General features: G+C 40.4%; 2 long non-coding RNA genes across 2 annotated transcripts in view; one reads left to right on the plus strand and one right to left on the minus strand.

Annotated features, from left to right (window-relative positions):
• The window catches only part of LOC123279065 (uncharacterized), a 1,363,420-nt gene that overhangs the window by 849,827 nt on the left and 493,892 nt on the right, over positions 1-19,701 (plus strand). Inside the window, exon 4 of the long non-coding RNA XR_006516888.2 lies at positions 18,579-18,782. This is a non-coding gene — a long non-coding RNA (uncharacterized lncRNA). The remainder of the gene's footprint in view (positions 1-18,578; positions 18,783-19,701) is intronic.
• On the minus strand, positions 3,289-10,243 carry LOC139041094 (uncharacterized). Its single transcript, XR_011495690.1, has 3 exons — positions 10,112-10,243; positions 4,129-4,191; positions 3,289-3,737 (listed from the first exon to the last, which is right to left on the minus strand). It is a non-coding gene; the product is annotated as an uncharacterized lncRNA (long non-coding RNA).

A 19,701-nucleotide genomic window follows, 5' to 3' on the forward strand; every position in this document is an offset into this window, starting at 1 on the left:
GGTTCAGTTACCCAGGTCTCATGCTAAAAACCAGGCACTAGATGTTTGGCAGTAAGATTAATATTAGACCCTAGCATTTGCTGAGATGAAGCTGCAATTTACAAATGTTATCTTATTAGAGTTTAAAAGTACCCAATTAAAAAATGGACAAAAGTTTTGAATACATATTTCACCAAGAAGATGTACAAATGGCCCATGACTGTATCAAAAGATCTCAACATCCTTAATCATCTGGGAAACGCAAATCAGAACCACAGTAAGATAGGACTTAATACTCACTAGGATGGCTATAATCAAAAAGTGAGATAATAACAAGTGTTGATGAGGATGTGGAGAAATCAGTACCTTCTTACATTGCTGGTAGGAATATAAATGGTGCAGGTGCTTTGGAATCCTTTGGCAGTGTCTTAAAAAAGTTAAGTACGCTGCAGCGGCCCAGGGTTTGGATCCTGGGCGTGGACGTGGCACTGCTCGTCAGATCATGTTGATGTGGTGTCCCACATGCCATAACTAGAAGAACCCACAACTAAGATATAAAACAATGTATAGGCGGATTTGAGGAGATAAAGCAGAAAAAAAAAAAAAAGATTGGCAACAGTTGTTAGCTCAGGTGCCAATCTTAAAAAAAAAAAGTTAAGTACGTTTATCATATGACGCTGTAATTCCACTCCCAGAAATAAACCCAAGAGAAGTGAAAACATATGTACACACAAACGCTTGTATGTGAAAGTTCATAGAAGTGTCGTTCATAATTATCAAAAATTAAAAACAACCCAAACGCCCATCAACTGGTAAATAGATTAAAAAAATGTGTTATATCATACAATGAAATATAGTATTCATCAAGAAAAGGGAAATGGTGATACATGCTAAAACTTTGAAAAACCTCAAAAGTATCCATGCTAAGTGAAAGGAGCGAGACATATGAGACCACGTACTCCATGGCTCCATTTATATGAAAGGTCCAAGAATGTCAAATCTATAATGATTAAAAGTAGATTAGTGGTGGCCTGAGGCTGAGGACGGGAACAAGGGTGGCTGCAAAGTACAGGAGGGATTCTTTCTGAGTAATGAAATGTTCTAATATTAGACTATGCTGATGGTTACAAAACCGAATTTACTAAAAGATCATTTAATTGTATGGTTGAAATGGGTGAATATTATGGCATGCAAATTATTTCTGAATAAACTATATATATATATATTTTTTTTTTCAATAGTCTAAATTTTATAGATAATCAGTGGCAATACCAGGACTCCCAATCACTGTACTGGATACAAATCCCAGATTCTGTAAATAACAGTGGAATCCCATTATATGCACCTTCAACTTATACAAAATCACATCAAATGCTCAAAAAACCAAACAAAAAGGAGTGAGCCAGCCCTGATGGCCTAGTGGTTAAATGTCAGTGCTCTCACCACTTTGGCAGCCTGGGTTCATTTCCTGGTCGTGGAACCACACCACCCCGCTGTCAGTTGCCATGCTGTGGCAGCAGCTCACATAGAAGAACTGGAATGACTTATAACTAGAATATACAACTATGCACTGGAGCTTTGAGGAGTGGAAAAAAGAAAAAAAAGAGGAAGACTGGCCACAGATGTTAGCTCAGGGCAAATCTTTCCCTGCAAAAGAAAAAAGAAAAAATAGAGTAAGGGAATCTCTTGATTTACCCCATCATTCTTCCAGGCCTTAGCTCCCACTGGATGGGGACAGTGGCAGGGTTTGGGATGGGGAGGGCAGAACTGCAGCCAAAATGCAAGAAAAAGCAAACTAAATTAAACTAGTTTCCAGAGTAATTTTGATATTCAGTATTTTCACTTCATGTATGAATTTAGAATGTAACCTCCATGTAGATATGATTTCACTGTACTAAAAATTCTTCAGGGCTGGCCCAGTGGCACAGTGGTTAAGTGCGCACATTCTGCTTCAGAGGGATTTGCTGGTTCGGATCCCGGGTGCGGACATGGCACTGCTTGGCAAGCCATGCTGTGGTAGGCGTCCCACATATAAAGTAGAGGAAGATGGGCATGGATGTTAGCTCAGGGCCAGTCTTCCTCAGCAAAAAGAGGAGGACTGGCAGTAGTTAGCTCAGGGCTAATCTTCCTCAAAAAAAAAAGTTCTTCAAACCTTAGGACTAACTTTTGACAGCTGTGAATATTCACCGTCAAGATATAAAAAGTTCATTAAATTGCTTCAAATGATAGAATACATCTGTGGTGGAATACGAAGTATAGCTCACCTAAAACAATTTCTACTACTGTAGAGAAAAGAAATGTGCTTTTAAATATTATGTGTACCTGCGGTAGATAAAATAATGGCTCCCCAAAGAGGTCCACACCCTAATCCCCTGTGAATTTATTACCTTACATGGCAAAAAAAGACTTTTCAGATTTGATAAGTTAAGGATCTTGAGATGGGCAGATTATAAGGACAAAGGTCTTTATAAAGGCAAGAGGCAGGCATGAGATTCAGAGACAAGAAAAGAGATATGATAATGGAAGCAGAGGTCAAAGAAAGGGAGAGAGAGAGGGAGGGGGAGAAGATTTGCAGATGCTGCACTGGAGATGGAGGAAGGGGCCATAAGCCAAGGAATGCAGGTGTCCTCCGGAAACTGGACAAAGCAAGGAGACAGACTCTCCTACAGCCTCCGCAAGGAGCACAGTTCTTCCAACACCTTGATTTTAGTCCTGTAAGACCCGTTTCAGATTCTGGCCTCCAGAGCTGCAAAAGAATACGTTTATATTGTTTTAAGCCATTAAGTCTGTGGCAATTTATTACAACAGCAATAGGAATCATACCATATCTGACCTGGTTTTGCTCACAACCCCCCTTAAATGTTTAGTTAGGAAAAAAATAACAACAACAACAAAAGAGACTAAGAAATTCTAATCCAGGTTAAAATTCATCTAATGTGGTAAATTAAAAAGTGATTTCAGGTAATTCTAAGGGATTCTCTCTAGGAAAAAACTGCTGAGCCTCTCAAGGTGATCCCCTCCTGCAGTTCTTCTCCCTAACACAACATCCATAGGCTGATCTTGGAAGCTTTCGGCTCCAAGTGTTCACTGTTTTGTTGTTAGCGTGGTAGAGTCGATTCCGACTCCTAGGGACCCTGTGGACAGCAGGACAGAACCCTGCCCGGGTTTTTTGCACCATCCTCTCACCTTCCGGGGCTATATCAGACAATGTTCTGCTGCTATTCATAGGCTCTTCATGGCCAATTTTTTTGGAAGTAGGTGGCTAGGTTCTTCTTCCTCATCTGTCTGAGTCTGGAAGCTCCGCTGAAATGTGTCCACCATTGATAACTGTGCTGGTATTTGAAATACTGGTGGCGTACCTTTCAGTATCATGGCAAAATGATACTGAACAGTATGACAACTGGCAGACATGGGATGTGGTTCCCTGACAGGGAAATGAACCCGGGGCCACAGCAGTGAGAGCTCTGAATCTTAACCACTAGCCCACCAGGGCTGGTTATCACAAAATTAAACAAACATTAAGAAGATAGGAGGCTGACACCTGTCGACTTTCGTTAAGTCCTCAAATAATGTCACTGTCAGTATTTCTGAATGTCTGGGCTCACGGTTACAGGATGGCTGAGCACAATTTCAAAAAAGGAAGAATGGGGATGGGGGAAGATGGAACCATAAGCATCTATCTCTTGTATTGGGAAAAGTAAAAGCTTTTCCAGAAAACACCGTTGTGGGTCATCACCTGGAGCTGGGTCCATTTCTACCTGGAAAAAAGAAAACAGAGGGAAGCCATAAACAACAGGAGTGCAAAGGTGTGGGACTCATGTGAAGTCACTGCAGAGGGGAATCTCAGGGTCCCGGGATGCGGAACCCACAGGTCCTGGCCAGGTGGCCATGGTCCACTTGCCTTGCCAGCTGGCCATACCATTGAAATCTGGGCAGGTGCACCTCATTGTTTGGTCTCTTCTTAGTTAGATCAAACTTAGTTAGATCAAACTAACTACTGTGGCCCACACCTGCAGCTCTTCTATTAAAAACGGCCCTTGGAGAACTCGAGTCTCTTTGTCACCAGGCACAGAGCTGGGAGTGCCTGGGAGTGGCCTGGGTGGCCTGCAGCCACACAGAATTCCAGGAGTCGGAAAACCCATCACTTACCTCAGCACTGAATGACTGGGTAATTTATACTCAAGTTTCTCTGTGGGATCCGGCTGAAGCACCCTGTGTTGTAAGGAATAATTACGTTACTCAAAATGGGTTTTTTTTCTTTCTTTCTTTTTTTTATAATCAGTCAGATGTGGACATGAAATAACACCATGGAGAGGCATATGAAATTGAAAGAGGTTGATTACAGGCACAAGTCCTAGAAGAGGGAGCTAGGGCATGCACAGAGGGGGCCGTACGGGAGGAGAGCTGAGAGAGCAGGTTTGACCAAGCAGCTGGGGAGCTGAGAGAGAATGAAGACAGTGGGCAAGTGCCTCTACTGGGGGTCAGGGTGGCATACACAAACAAAAGGCGGGAGGGGATTATATCGATGTGTTCGCGTGTCACTAGGTCCCAGCCAGGGGAGGCCAGAACAGGAGGGCTCATGGCCTGTTTGTGGGAATGTGGCGGCATCAGGAAAACTAGAAGTTTTAAAAGCTTACAGTTGACACCCTCTGTGGAACTTTACCTGAAATCCCACCTCTGCTTCACTTCTTTCCCTCCCTTTTGGTGCCTCCCCTACCGCCTTACTGGTTTCTCCTAGGAGCCCTTCCTAAACACAGCATTTGCCCAAGAATCTGCGTGTTTGAACCTACTTTGGGAAACCGGACTCGAGGTAGCTCCTTTGGCCCAGCCACCTCCCATCAGCTTCCCCCCGCTGCAGACCCCTGAGGAGGCACTGTGACTTCAGGCCAGCTCACACCTTCTCGCTGCCTCCACTGTGCACTCAACTGGCTTGGCCGCAGTGGCCTCAAGACAGGCCTGCAGTCCTTAGAACGGCAGCACCGGCAGTACCTAAGTCCTTAGGGAGGCTCTGGAAAGGAAGATAGTAGGACTTCATTTTGCCTGGTCACTTTGTGCAGCCCAGTTAACATGACTGTATCCTAGTTTGATGGAGAGGGAGGAGACAGGAAGTGATCCTGTCTGGTTTCCCTACAAATACCAAGGGTAGAGGCGTGGTCTGTCCTTGATAGTCTACCTGGCCAGTAAAAAGCCCAAAGAGGGGAAATGTGAGAACCACAGGTAGGACTGTCTGGTTTCCCACACCCAGCCTGGACTCCTTCCCACTAACTGGAAAAGCTGTGCACTTTTTTTATGCCACATTCTCTCTAACCTTAAAGCAGCAATACGCACAGCTTTGCTATTACAAACCAAAGTGAAATATTTTCCATAATAATTTATAGCTTGAATTTCCAGAGTAATTGAATGGCTTTGCATTGGATATATTAAAGGAATTTAGACAAAATACTCTCTCAAGATGGTGCCTTCATTGTCAAAGCTGTTTTGCATGTCAGACAAAGAATGTTTTCTCCTTCTTCCCTTTCAATTTCTTTTTTTGTTAAAGCAAAAAACACAAGCAAAACAAAAACAAAAAGAATCTTCCCATTAGCATTAGCACAATAATACATTTCGAATATTGCTGTTTTAGAAAGATCTGCCATGTCAAATGATATTCCTTTGTATTACTCTTTTGGTTATGTTGTCAAGGCTGTGAAAGAGAGGACCTTGGATCTCTATGCAGTTATTCAAATTATCATATCAGTATAAGCAACCTGAAAATATTTGGCAGAAAAATATGAAAAAATACAATTTTGTAGAAGTCTTTAGAAACACAAATTTTCCCAGATATGAAGCATCTTTTTACAAGTAACTATCTATAGACAAGCATATTTATAGACTAAAGTTTCTAAAATGCCCCTTTTTTACAATCGAATTGAAAAGGGATCAGCATGAAGTCAAGCCAGTTGTATCAATGATTTGTTTATGTTTTGTTTTGTTTTCCAGATCCCCACAGTAGAGGGGGAGAAAAATGACAAAACCTGATTCTGTCAAAGCCTACACCTGAAACAGCTCAGGTTTAGGCTTAGAATAAAGGTTACACCGAAGAGCAAAAGTGTTTCTGCTTGCTCCTCCCCCATCCTCAGAGGCAGCCTGGGAACTATCAGAAGTGTGAAAAGTTCATGCTTATCAGAGAACATTCGTGACAATTACTGAAAAATGATTTTCCCAGAAAGTAAAACAAAACGGCTTTCCTTCCCCCTCTCTGCCCCGACTGACAATCATGGATGACAGTTACCTGTGTCAAAAAATATTTTCCCACCAGAGAGAAAACTGGTAAAGAGGATGTGTCCGGTTCTCTTTGTTCCCTATTTACGGTTATGAGAGAAAAATGATTTATGATTACTATAATTATATCTCTCCTTAGGAGAGCTGACTAATTACATAATGTTTTTAGGCATTTTTCTTTTTACAAGCTCATAGTTATTCTAAATTAAAATGTATTTAGCAATTTTTGTACCGAGTTACTTTTCAAACCTCTGTGTGGGTCACAAATTGAATGGTGTAGGATCACGTAAGGCATCGAATGTGTTCCTCATGTGCATAAAGCTCCCGGGCCCACATATTCACACTGTGATATCTACTGAGTTTCCCTCAGTAGATAGGCTCTTCATAGCTGTTTGGAGGCAGTCTGCAGGAAATGAGTTTTGGGCAAAATTTTTTTTTTTTTTTTGAGGAAGTTTAGCCCTGAGCTAACTACTGCCAATCCTCCTCTTTTTGCTGAGGAAGACTGGCCCTGAGTTTACATCCATGCCCATCTTCCCCCACTTTATATGTGGGACGCCGACCACAGCATGGCTTTTGCCAAGTGGTGCCATGTCCACAGCCGGGATGCGAACCGGTGAACCCCCCTCCAGCGAGAATCGCAAAGTGCAAACTTAACCACTGCAGCACCAGGCTGGCCCCTAGCACAAAATGTTTTGTAATCTGTGGTTACACCGTAATGCTAATGAGCCTGAGGAATCAGCCTGGGATGTATTAGCTGAGTTAGTACTACTAGCAACCTATCTCTTTCATTTTATGACTTTATATCCTATTTAAAATTCTGGGTTTCTCTATTGTCTTTTTGTGTATTCATCTTTTAATTAATTTATTTTTTTTACAGTTCTATTCTACTGCCAAAACTGCTAGTGGCCTCAGCGATAATAGAGTATTGTTTCAAATTTAACGTTTCCTTTGAAATGAAATTTCTTGTGTTTGCTTTAAAGAATATTTTTTTTAAAAAGTGCTACTTCTTAAAGATAGTTTTATTCAGACAGCATCAGAGCAGTTTCATCTACAAATTTAAAATTTTTAGTTTAACAGATAATATTTGGGTAGGAAATATAACTCCATCCCCCCACATACTTCCAAAGATAAGAAGCAGACTTGACTGAAGGATTGAGTTCATGTTTTCCGTGTTTTACCTAGCATGTAATGTTTCACCTAGTTTTTAAATAATTTTTTATTCTCAGAAGACATTGAAGTATCTTTTTTGTTTTACTATTGAATCTTCCTGTCTTTGAAGTGAGTACTGTTATTTTTCGCTTTAAATATGAGGAAACTGAGGCTCAGAAGTGAATGGACTTCCCAGGAGCCAAACAGCTGTTAAGTGGAAGAAGCATTTCAGTTGACATCCTTTTGCCTCTGCAATACTCGAGTTCTTCTCTTTAACCTTCCTAAGAGCCATATGAAGCTGGTATTATTCCTCATTTACAGACGGAAAAACTAGATATGGAGAGATTAAGTTAAATGCCAATAAACAGCAGAACCAATACATGTAACCTTTTTTTCCCAATAAATTATACTAACCTCCATTAAGGTGTACCTGAAAGAAAATGCCCGTGTGCATTCTTAATCAAAAAATAGAAAAAAATCAACCTATGTGAGAATTCTCAAAGAACCCTTCGCCATGCAGAGCCCCAAGATTGTGTCTGATTTAATGAATGGTTAAAAGAAAGAGGGGAGGGGGAAGTCTTGGATTGTCACAAATAAATGTTTATTTGCTCAGAGGACAAAACAAAGCAAAACAAGAAACAAGGGCATAGGTTCAGAGCTGGGCCCAGCTGTTGTCAAATCAAACAGTAGCAGCCTAAGTAAGGTGGATTCCTCGTGTCGTCTGAAATAAATTACCATGTCACCTTGACTGACTCATTTGAGAATAACAAAATCACGCGCTCATGAATATGTTCATCCGTATGAATTAAATGGTGAAAAGTATTAATCCTACCACATTATTTCATGCTAACAAACAACGAGAAAATCAGCAAGTTTGTCTTTTTTCTGGCTTTTACATTACCGTTCTGTTTTTATGTGGATTAGCTTATGACCTTGTGGATCCCACCAAATGAATGGATTGAAATACCAATGTAGCATTTATTTGAGATTGCAAGGATTGGTGGGAACTGGACTAGTGGGGTATTTTGTGTTTATCTATCATTACATAGCAAGAGATTTATACAAAATAGTTACTTCTCACATTTTTCTTACACACAAAAGTTACCTCTCACATTGTTTTATAAGAAACTCAGCAAAAGGCAATTTATCCAGGGCAGTTTTCATTGCAAATAAGCAACGATTTTAGCATTAATGTTGGAAAAGAGTAAAAGGACATTTGGCATGTATAAAAATAAATTCAAAAAAGGAGTAAAGAAATGAGTTAATAACTGGGAAAGAATTCTAGAACTTGTAGAAAAAATATTCTTATACATACGTGTTAGAGTTATTTAAAGCACAGAATTTAGAAAAGTAGTAATTCAATTCAATTTCACATAAATTGAGCTCCCCAAATAGGTAGAGCTTTATTATAGGCATTAGTGGAATGTTTGCTCTGTAGAAAGGGATGAAGAAGGAAGAACAAGCATGAGAAAGACGTGGTAGTAATTCTCAAGTCATTTACAGTCTAGTGGGGCAACAGTTACGCTCTTCAAAATAATTCAGACATATATCACTTAACCTTTCAAAATTACTTTCTCATTTGTCATGTCATATTGCCTTCTCAACAACCCTGAGTAATAGGCAAGAAACTTGCTTTTTTGCCCCAGTTTGCATATAAAAAGGGAGGGGGGTGATGGTGAGAAAAACTGAATAACTTACTTAAGCCACTCAGCAGAAACGCAGGATGGGACAAGGACTCATATTAACTCTTCTCGTTCTGGAGTTTATAGAATGGTGCAGAGGAACTTAGCACATTTCTACTGTTCTCAGACTCAGACTTTCCTTTCTATCTTACAACAGAAATCTCTCATCTTGCCTTTATTCTCTCTCCCAGCATGCAGGATCTTCAGAGAAACATAAATACAACTGGGTCAGAGTGATAATAACTTTCTTTGATGAAACTAATGAGAAAATATTTGGGAAAATACTGAAAGTTGAGTAGAAAGAGAAAGTGTGATTATTAACCAAGTCAACACAATCGGGCTTATGACTTCTTAGAGTCTTCAGTGCATCTTAAAATGGAAGAAGATGCTCTGTTGGCAAGTTGGCTAAGGCTACACTTGATAAATGGTGCAGTGGGTTTAATAGTGTCCCCCCAACATTTATGTCCACCCAAAACCTCATAATGGGGTCTTATTTGCAAATAGGATCTTTGCAGATGTAATGAGTTAAGATGAGGTCCTTTTGGACCAGGATGAGCCTTAAATCTAATGACTGGTGTCCTTATAAGAAGCAGAGAGGACATACAAAGACACACACACGGGGATAAAGGCCTTGTGAAGATGAAACAGAAGGGAGGGAACCAGCTATGAGACAAAGAATGCAGAGGATTGCTGGAAGCCACCAGAAAATAGAAAGAAGAAAAGAAGGAGTCTTCGCTGGAGTTTTCATGGGGAGCATGGCCCTGCTTGATCTCAGACTTCTAGCCTCCAGAACTGTGAGAGAATAAATTTCTGTTGTTTTAAGTATCCCAGTTTGTGGCATTCTGTTATGGTGGCCCTAGGAAACTAAACCACAGGGAGACCTAGAAAGAAGAAAAGCAGCCACATCCTCCCCTGGAAATGTAGAAAGTATACCTACCTCAGGGAAATTGTTGGGGGAGGGAGAGGCTGAGGGAGGAGCAGGTGAGAGAGTGGTTGGCAGAGAAGGCTGTTAAGGAGAGAGATTTTATTTATGAACTCACCGGAATATTCCAAGCTCTGCATCTGTCAGTTTACATGTGTTTTCTCTCTTGATTCTCACCACAGTCCTGTGATAGAAGTTTGCCATCATTTTGGAAATTGAGGCTTAGATAGCCTAGACATCTGGCTCAAAGTCACGAACTAATAAATGACAAAATCGAACCAAATTCATGCTTCCTGATTTCTAGGTGGGTGTTCCTTCCTCTTAAGCCTATAATTAAACAGCCCTCCAAGAATACAGTAAATATTTCTTCCCTTGAGACTTTTAAGGCTAGTCAGGACACAGTAATAGGGAAATCTCGGGAGAAATAGTCCTCTCCGGGCAGAAATGAAATTGGATAAACTAATAGGCCTTTTCCAAGTCTAATTACTCTCATTCTGTGTAAGGCGCCGACTAAATGCAAGTTCATTATCATCTTATTCTAAGTTAAGTGAAAAACAAGATTGATTGACATTTTGGAGGTATTCATCATTTATATGCAGGAAATTTAGGAGACTTTAAACACATTTGAAAAAGCTTTTCTTAAGATAGCTTGTACTGTTTTTTTACAGTGAAATACTCTGCACAAAAACAGATGCTTTCTAAAATTTCATACTGCTGCTCTTCCCAAGCTGGTGACCTTGGTGTACTTAGGACCGTGGAGGCAATGTGCAAGCTTCCTCAGTTGGAGGAGAAAAGAAATACTGTGCTTCTTGCCTAAATTTCTGTGTTCTCATATAAATTCTGGCTCATCCTCTTTGCCTTTCAAATGTACTGATTCTGACCTCTATTCACAATGGATAATGAGAACACTGTAAATTATGATTATGATTGAAAGTATCTTCATGTACTTTGTTTCATCCGATGCACGCTCTAGCGTGTAGTACTCATGTTTCAAAAACAGAAAAGCATCTGACAATGAAAGTGACTGTGCAAAAGGACAGGTGATGGTTGTCAGGGTTGAATTCATAGCTTTGTAATGTTTCTTCAGTCCCTTAACAGAATTATCCCTCAGTTTTAATCAGGATAAGTTTAACGTTTACGTTGACTGTTGCTGTGCTACAAAAGAAAAAAACAAAAAAAGAACAACAGCAAAAACAACTTTGCAGAATTATGAAGGCTGTGAATTGTGTTTCTTATCCCTCGTTGGTATCCTAAGCATGTCGAGCTCCTATAAGAAGAAACACACCCCAAGAAGAGATATTTTTAGGACTTATCTCCCTAAAAGAGAGATATATCTCTTACTTATATATCCATGTTAATGATGTTTGCAAAAATAAGTTTTGCTCACTTAGAGTAAATAACTCTCCTTAACCAATATCATTAATTCCTGAATGATAAGCTGAAATAATTTTTCTTCTTGGAAATTTTCAAAGTCAGAAAAATAGTTAATTGTAAAATTGACATCTTTCTTCACCCCTCACATTGACATATAAAAATATCTAAAATTAATATTTCAAGTGTGCTTTGGACACGAACTTCTGATGTCTACCCACTGGAGCATGGAGCCCTTGCCTAGGAGTGAGTGGGACAATTTCTGTGCTGACCCAACCTATCTTCTTAGGACAAAGGAAGATCAAGCCATTATCCCAGGAACCGTCCTTGTTTTCTCTCATTTGCCTTCTGCACCAAATCATCCAGTCTTATTTTTCCTACTGCCTGAATATAGGTCAAATATACCAGTTCTATTCGTCTCCTCTGCCCTCACCCTCGTTCAAGTCATTGTCTCTCACTTGGACCACAGACACTCATCTCTAAACCTCTTGTTTGTCATTCGTCCTCCACAGAGCTGTCAGGACAGTCTCTCTAAAGCTCAAACAGGATCACATCAATCGGTTGGCTAAAGCCCTTCTGTAGCTCTCAGGTGCTCTCCGGATCAAGTCCATCCTCCCTAACACAGTGCACAGGCCCCTTTGTGATCTGGCTCCAGTTCCACCTCCCTCTTTTCCACCCTCCCTTGCCTGTCTCCTCCCTCCCACGTATCTATTTTACACTCGTTGTTCTAGCCCTAGTGAACTCTTTTCAGTTCAAAGGAGACTGTGGGCTCCCAGGTCTCTGCATTTTTGTGCATACTGATTTCCTTGCCTGAAATATTTCTCCAACTGTAAAATTTCCACCTGTTCTTCATGTCTTAGCAGAGATGCCATTTCGTCTATGCAGCATTCTCCGAGTACTGACCCCAAGCCTGACTCCTGCAACACTATGAAGCATTAGCTGACTGTCCTATGTTATCCCACACTATCTCAGCTACTACAGTGATCGGTCCTTATCACAAGTACTTGTGGATTGGACTGTAATAATCTAAATTCTAGAGACTGTCTTGCTCTCTTATTGTAGCATCCAGAATGTGCTTAATATTTCATGGATATACAAATGAATGAATAAGTAGCATTTCTCAGGCACAAAAATGTTTGATATTAAAAACTTACAAAATAAGACATTCACCTTAATGTGAATATAATTCTATGCTCTGGGCAGAAAAATGCCTGAATACATGTATGTTCTTTTAACTAGATCTCCCTGGTTATTCTTTATTGATTTCTCCTTCTCAATTCCATCCAATCACCCTAATACCACTCTCCCAGTCTCTGTACAGTTACGAAAAAAATTTCCTCTGAAGCTGGGGTGCTGTGTTTGAATAGATGAGACTGTTGTTACATGGATGTGATTAGATTCTTTGAGAGGAGCCATTTGCTCACCCTGAGTCAAGATGCTGCCACAGTTTGACAGATATGGTCAAAGGAGTGCCTAGCACTTAAAAAGGTCAGAGACGTTAGGCATGACCGAATTGTTCACAGATGGCTGAGGCTGTCAACGCTGTTTGAAATAATCCAGCCTGAAGGTGCTGGAGATGTGTTTGCCCACTTTAGCCCCAGGGACTTGTGTGTTCATAATGACGTCTGCGTCACTCCCTGCCTCTTCTTGCCCCACACATCTCTCTGTGAAGACACCCACAGATTCACTTCGTGCCCCTCCTAGACATTTTCATGAATCTCATGGGGCAAGCCTAGCTTATGAAAACCTCAACTTCTCAATTTGAGGAAAGGTCATGGAGAAAGAAGTCTGCCAGTGTTTAAAATCATGTTTCTGCACACAGTCTCTCTAGGCTTAGGAGGGGAGAATTGAATAAGAAATAACCGTGGCTCGATTCAAATCCAAATTTAAAGATGAATGAAAAACTCTTTGCATTGTGTTATTAATTCATTCAACGTGCATTTGCTAAGTGCCTACTTCATCTCGATACTGGGATTACAGAAAAGTATGAGACACAGTCCCTTCCCTTGAGGATCTCACAGTCTGGTGGGGATGGGGTAGCAGACAAGTGATGAAAAACTATTAAACAGCGTAAGAGGTGATTACAATGATTGGAACTAGTTTATTCATGTAATCAATAAGCATTTCCTCAACACCTACTACATTTTGGGCTCTGTATTGGATGGTGGTATATAAAGATTCTAAATAAAACATTGGTGCCCTCAAGGGACTTTCAACTCTCAGTGAAAAAAGATAAGAAGATAAACAATGATATTACAAAGAGAAATATACTATGAAGGAAGGCATTTTAGGGTGCCTATTATCGATCCATCTTATCTCTTGGATAATAATTCCCCTATGCACATTAAAATAATTTGATGACTCTCCTCCTTGGCAGGCCATCTTTAGCTCATACCACCTACACAAGGCAAAGGGAAAAAGGAAAAGGAAAAATGTGGACTAGATTTCAGGAATACTGGATTATGCTTTTCACGCGTTCCTTAAAAACCTGTGTGGCTTTAGAGAGCCACTTTAATGGAGAGCACTTTAATGTCTTTGGGGCTGGTGTTCAGAGGCAGAATGCCGTTCCCTGGAGGGAACCGAAGAGAATGAGCCAAGACCTCTGCCTTGCCAGAACTAAGTTATGGATACACCACTGCCTACCCCCATGGGCCTAAATCCCTGCTGTAGACCAGTCTCACTAGAGAGCTTCTTAAAAACATAGGTGCTGAGGGGCCAGCCTGGTGGCATAGTGGTTGGGTTCACACGCTTGGCTTCGGTGGCCCCAGGTTCACCGGTTCCGATCCCTAACGTGGACACAGACTTGGCTTATCAAGCCATGCTGTGACAGGCTTTGCACATATAAAATAGAGGAAGCCGGGCATAGGTGTTAGCTCAGGGCTAATCTTCCTCAAAAAATTAAAAAAAAAAAAAAAAACTGCTGAGGGGCCTGCCTGGTGGCATAGTGGTTAATTTTGCACGCTCGGCTTTGGTGACCTGGGGTTTGCAGGTTCAGCTCCTGGGTGCAGCCCTAGTGCCTCTCATCAGACCACGTAATGGCAGCATCCCACATAAAACAGAGGAAGATTGGCACAGATGTTAGCTCAGTGACGATCTTCCTCAAGCAGAAAGAGGAAGATTAGCAACAGATGTTAGTTCAGGGCCAATCTTCCTCACAAACTCAAACAAAAACAAAAACAAAACATAGGTGCTGAGCATCCCCCAGGAATACTGATTCAGCATCTGTGATGAGACCAGGAATCTATATTGAATACATTTTCCTGGGAATCCTGATATACCGCTTGCTTGGAGTCATCAACCTGCAATTTTAAAACCAAACTCTGGCATGGCATTAAAGACCCTTTGCAATCTGGTCCCAACCTATCTCCCTAGAGAGATCTTTTCTTCTGGTCATGCCATCATCCCACCCCAGCACTCCAGCAGCCTGTACTGCAGCCTCACTTTTGCTTTCCACTGCTTTTATACATGCTGTTTCCCCTACTTTTCCTTTGATACACGTCAAACTATGGCCCCTCCTTTCAAGGCATAACCCAAGTTTCCTTTGCCTGAGAAGTCATTCCTGACTGCCCGAGCCAGCCTTAGCGGCTTCCTTCTCTAAACTCCCGGAGAGCACGCTCTATTTAAACCTGGATGGTACACACATATTTCTCCCAACTAGATCACAAGCACCATGGCTATTTGCATTTATCTCTGTATCAAAATGCCTAATAATTATTCCGACAATATAGTAGATGTTCAATAAGTGATTATTAGGTGAATGTGTAGAACTTGGGAGCAGATGAGCAGTTATGCAAATTAGGATATAATGTCACAGAAGGAATTTATTCGCAGGACTGATTTAGTATCAATCTTGGGGAAACTAGGGAGTTAGATAGTTTATTCAGACAGGATAGAACCAGTTATTCACTGAGTCTTTTAAGATATGGGCCAAAGAAGATTTAATAAAAAATTGAGGCTGATGTTGAGCTATCCCAACCCAACTAATGTTTTGCAAATGGAGAATGTGTCGTCTGTATGTATAAGTTTGCCTAAGTTTTATTGAATAATTTTTCTCACCTCCTTTCTCAACTAGGTTTGGGTTGCACCTTCTCCCTCCATAGAATATCTCCTAACACTGGGATCGGTATAAACTGCTTACAGCTCTGTGATGTGAGAATCTTACCTTCAGGTTATTGTGGACTCCACAGTGTCTCTGGAAACGATAGCAAAAAACAGATATTGGTGTTATGCAAGCATTATCTTTTTTTTTTTCCAGTATTTTACACAACAAGTTTAAGAGAAAATATTGTGTTGTATGGAATAGACTAATTAATACCCAGAACTAATAAGGATTTTAGTGACAGGCCAAATATTTGGTAGAACCATCCACAGAATCATAGAACAACTTTTTTTCATAATATATGCTTAAATAGCACCTTCACTCTAGACGTGTGCAATCGAAAGGACATATCAAAGAGAGAAGGATGGCTGGGAGACAGGGGGTCCAGACATGCATCCTAAAGCCACCACCAGGTCCTTAGACAAAATTAAGCTCCCTGGTTAAATACTGGTGGGCTTCCGTGTCAGTGACTTTGGCTCTTCTTCCTCTTATCATCAGTCCTGGTGTCCATTTATTCCAGAAGAAATGCATCATCCACTTAAAATTTTTTCTTTTCATCTAGTGTAAATTATTATAGCCATAAGCCTATGTGGATAGACACATTTCATTTCATAGCTAGTTATCACCAATTTATGATCCAAGCTCTGTGTTGAAACGTAGGCTCAGAGGGAGATTAAACATTGATCAGCAAGGTCTATTCTGTGTTCAAGGGGTAGGGAACGGTGGCTCGTGTTCTAGATGCTTGCTATCCCTGACACAAACCCACCCATAACATACTCTTTTTATATATATTTACTCTGGAACATAAGCCCATTTTTACCAGGTGTCACCATATTCGGTTTGGAAATCCGAATTACAGATTGGGAGAATCCCATTTAGACTTCTATTAGCTGCTCTTGAACTTAAAACATTACCAAAAAAGAAAAAAAAAATCATTGATTCAATCAAGCATTTGATGTGGACATAAGTGAGAAATGCAATTTTATGCAATCTTAAAAATCAGGTGGCATATAAAGAAAGGCTTCACATTTTCAAAGGCATTAGGAAGATAATGGGAGCTTGAGGTAGTTCTGCCAAAAACAAGAATGAAGCAAAAGAGAATTTTTTTTTACAATGAAAGTGTAAAATGGAAGGTTTTGTGATTTGAATCCTACCATTTTCTACTAAAAGGGATTAAATAAGCACAGAAACTTGATGCAATCAGGTGATAGTTTTTGTGAGCAAAGTTTTTTTAAAAATTACTGTGTTGTTTTCTAATAATTTTAAAAGACTGTTATCAGTAAACAATAGTGATCCTTTATTCTTGCAGAGGGATATGAAGCATAATGAGAATTAATGTAGGTAGCGAATTTCTCTTAAAGTAAAAACACTACCAATTAAATATGCATTGGTGAGATTACTTAAAATGACCTCGAAGTATTCATGGGCTTATTCACTCATTTATTCTTTTTGTCATACGCATAGACATGCTGGATTTCAACATTTGATAGAAAATATTTGCACGTATCTTATTTCTTTTTCTTTTAACAGTAGCCCTGCAAATAGATATTAGGATTTCACCTATTTTGCAGATGAGTAAAACAAGAAGTAGATTCTGAAATGTTCTAAGAATAGTCATAAAACGTATAAGGTGAGACTTGACTCAGACCTTTAGATTCTGAAGTCCAGGCATTGTCTATTCCACATTGTTTTTCAGAACATTTTATTCACACACATATCACAGGGAGTAGGTTTTCTTGGCATAAAACCTAGAAAATCCATTGTAAATCATCTTTGGATGACAGGTCTTTAAGATATAATTTAACCGTACTATTTGTTTTCAATAATTGAAACAGTAGAATTGAAGATAGGTAAAGCTTTTATTAAATCTTTCTTGTTAATGCATAATAAGTTAAAGCTGGTGGAAATACACAATTTGATTCAAAAAGCATTTTTTCCATAATTTTGTCTTACAAATAATGTGTATCTAAAATTATTTTCTATCAAGGCCCCTCTCTCTCCCAGTCCTCAGCTGTGTTCCCCAAGCTCAGGGCCGGTTAACTCCCCCTGCATGGTTAGCACCATTCCCGTGTCTTGAACCATCTTGTCCTTAGTGAAGAAATTAACATTGCCCTAGTACAGTCATCCTGGTAATGTAGAATCAAGTTATCCCCTTAGAGGAGAAATGCCACGTGTAGTAGAATCAAATAAACTTGGGTTTAAACAGCAGCTTGCCACTTAGAAACTGTGCATCCTTGGACAAGTAATTTTTACCGCATCAACTTTATTTCCTCTAATATACCTCATATATGAAGTCAGGAATACATCCCACGTCGAGTACTGAATAATGTTAGATGTCTTCCTTAGGTGTTTGCACTACAATTTTCAAACAAAATTACCATTGAGTTGTATTTATCCCATGATGACTTCCCAAATAATCTGCTTAGTACTCCTCAAGGATCCCACGGTTGGAATCTAAGGAGGCCTCAGTAGAATTCCAGAGCAGACCTCTCCAGAGCTTACGCATGGAGTCTGTGCCCCGCTGCCTCCTCTACATCCTGTTCTACCTAGGACTCTGCCAGTCAGCTGCCGCTGTGTCCTCAGACCTTAAGCCCGGCCTGAGACAGGAAAGAGCTGAGGTGCTTTCTTCCTTTGAAGGAAAGACCTCATCCTGGGCGCATGTTGAGCAAGCAGGGGAGTGGCCTGAAATGAGAATAAATGAGTTAGCAGAAGTGAGATCATAGAATGGTCATGGAAAGGAGCTCAGATTTCATCCTGAGACCAGTGGGAAGCTGTGATAGGTTTTAAGTGGAAGACAAGATTTAATGAGATTCTTTCTCTGCCCCTTGTGCTTATGTGATTTGAGTCAATTCATGCAAATGCTTCAAGCCTCAGTTTCCACACCATGCAAGAGAGATACTGAGCCCCCATCGACTTAACCAGCAGAGTGATAGCGAGAATCATCAGAGAATATACATGGAAGCCTTTGCAACTTGTAAGTCATATGAACAAATGACATATGGCAGTAGTTACTAGAAGCCGTCTCTGGCAAAATGTTATAAACCTGAAAGTAGAGATGGAAAATGGACACTTTGACTCTTTGTCTTCATCTCACCTTCTTTTATATCTCATGCAGTTGAGAGAAATAGAGTCCTGCTACTTTCGGCGCTCCTTAGCCCTGGCTGGAGGTGGAGCAGAGGGCAAAGCCGCCCAGAGCACACGTGTGATTAGGGCTAGCACTGGACGCAGGAGCTGAGGGGATTTGTAACGTGTCCAGATGACCATTTCTCTGAAGCTTCTGAAAAAATAGGAGGTCCCTCTTTGCTGCCACCACTTGGAGGTAAGACAGAGGGGAGATTTCTTCATCAATGACTGTGGCTTTCTCTCCAATCATTTATTCATTTGTTCACATGTTCCTTCATCCCACAAACTTTACTGAGCATCTAGTTGATATCTCAAACCCCCTGATTTCTCATCTGTAAAAGGAGGACTAATACTGATAGATAATATTTCTATGCACATTTAAGCATATTCCAGGAACTGTACTAATACTTTACATATATTATCTTGTTTAACTTTTTCAATGTCTTTTGACGTAGGTAAGTATTGTAACTATTACATGTGAAGGATCTGAAGGTCATGGATGAGCCCAGGTCCCACCATTAAAAAGTATCAGAGTTAGACTTGAATCAGCTCTCTTTGACTTAAAAGCTGAAGCTCTGAACATGCACCATCACCAACCATAGTTCAGGTGAAGGTGAAAGGTGAGAGCTACGTCAAAAGTTCTGGCAGTGTGGTGGGTGGCATCCAGCCTCTCTGGCTTCTCCGGTGGTGTCTTTTTCCTCCTGACTTTTCCTGATTCCTACAATCAGACACAGACAGCTTAGTTCTCTAGCTAATTTCCTCGTGGTATAAGAACATTAATAGACAAGCTATAAATAGATAAGATAACTCCCAATTCCACGGTCTCCCATTAGTTTAGCTTGAATTCACAAGTGGCATGTAGCATAGTGGTGACGAGCAGGCTCCTGGGCCAGATGGCTGCTATGGAAGCCCGGCTCCATCTCTTTCTAGCTGAGCGATCTTATTTAAATTCTCTGTGCCCAGAGATAATAAGAAGAATATCTCTCTCATACAGTTGTTATAAGGATTCAAAGTTCTTAGTGTAGCAATTGATACATAGCTTGTTCTCAATAAATATTAACTGTTAAGATAGCTATTTTCTACATGATACAGTTGCTGTTCTAACAGTTCCAGTC

This window comes from Equus asinus, chromosome 20 (genome assembly GCF_041296235.1).
Source record: "Equus asinus isolate D_3611 breed Donkey chromosome 20, EquAss-T2T_v2, whole genome shotgun sequence".
NCBI classification, from domain to species: domain Eukaryota; kingdom Metazoa; phylum Chordata; class Mammalia; order Perissodactyla; family Equidae; genus Equus; species Equus asinus.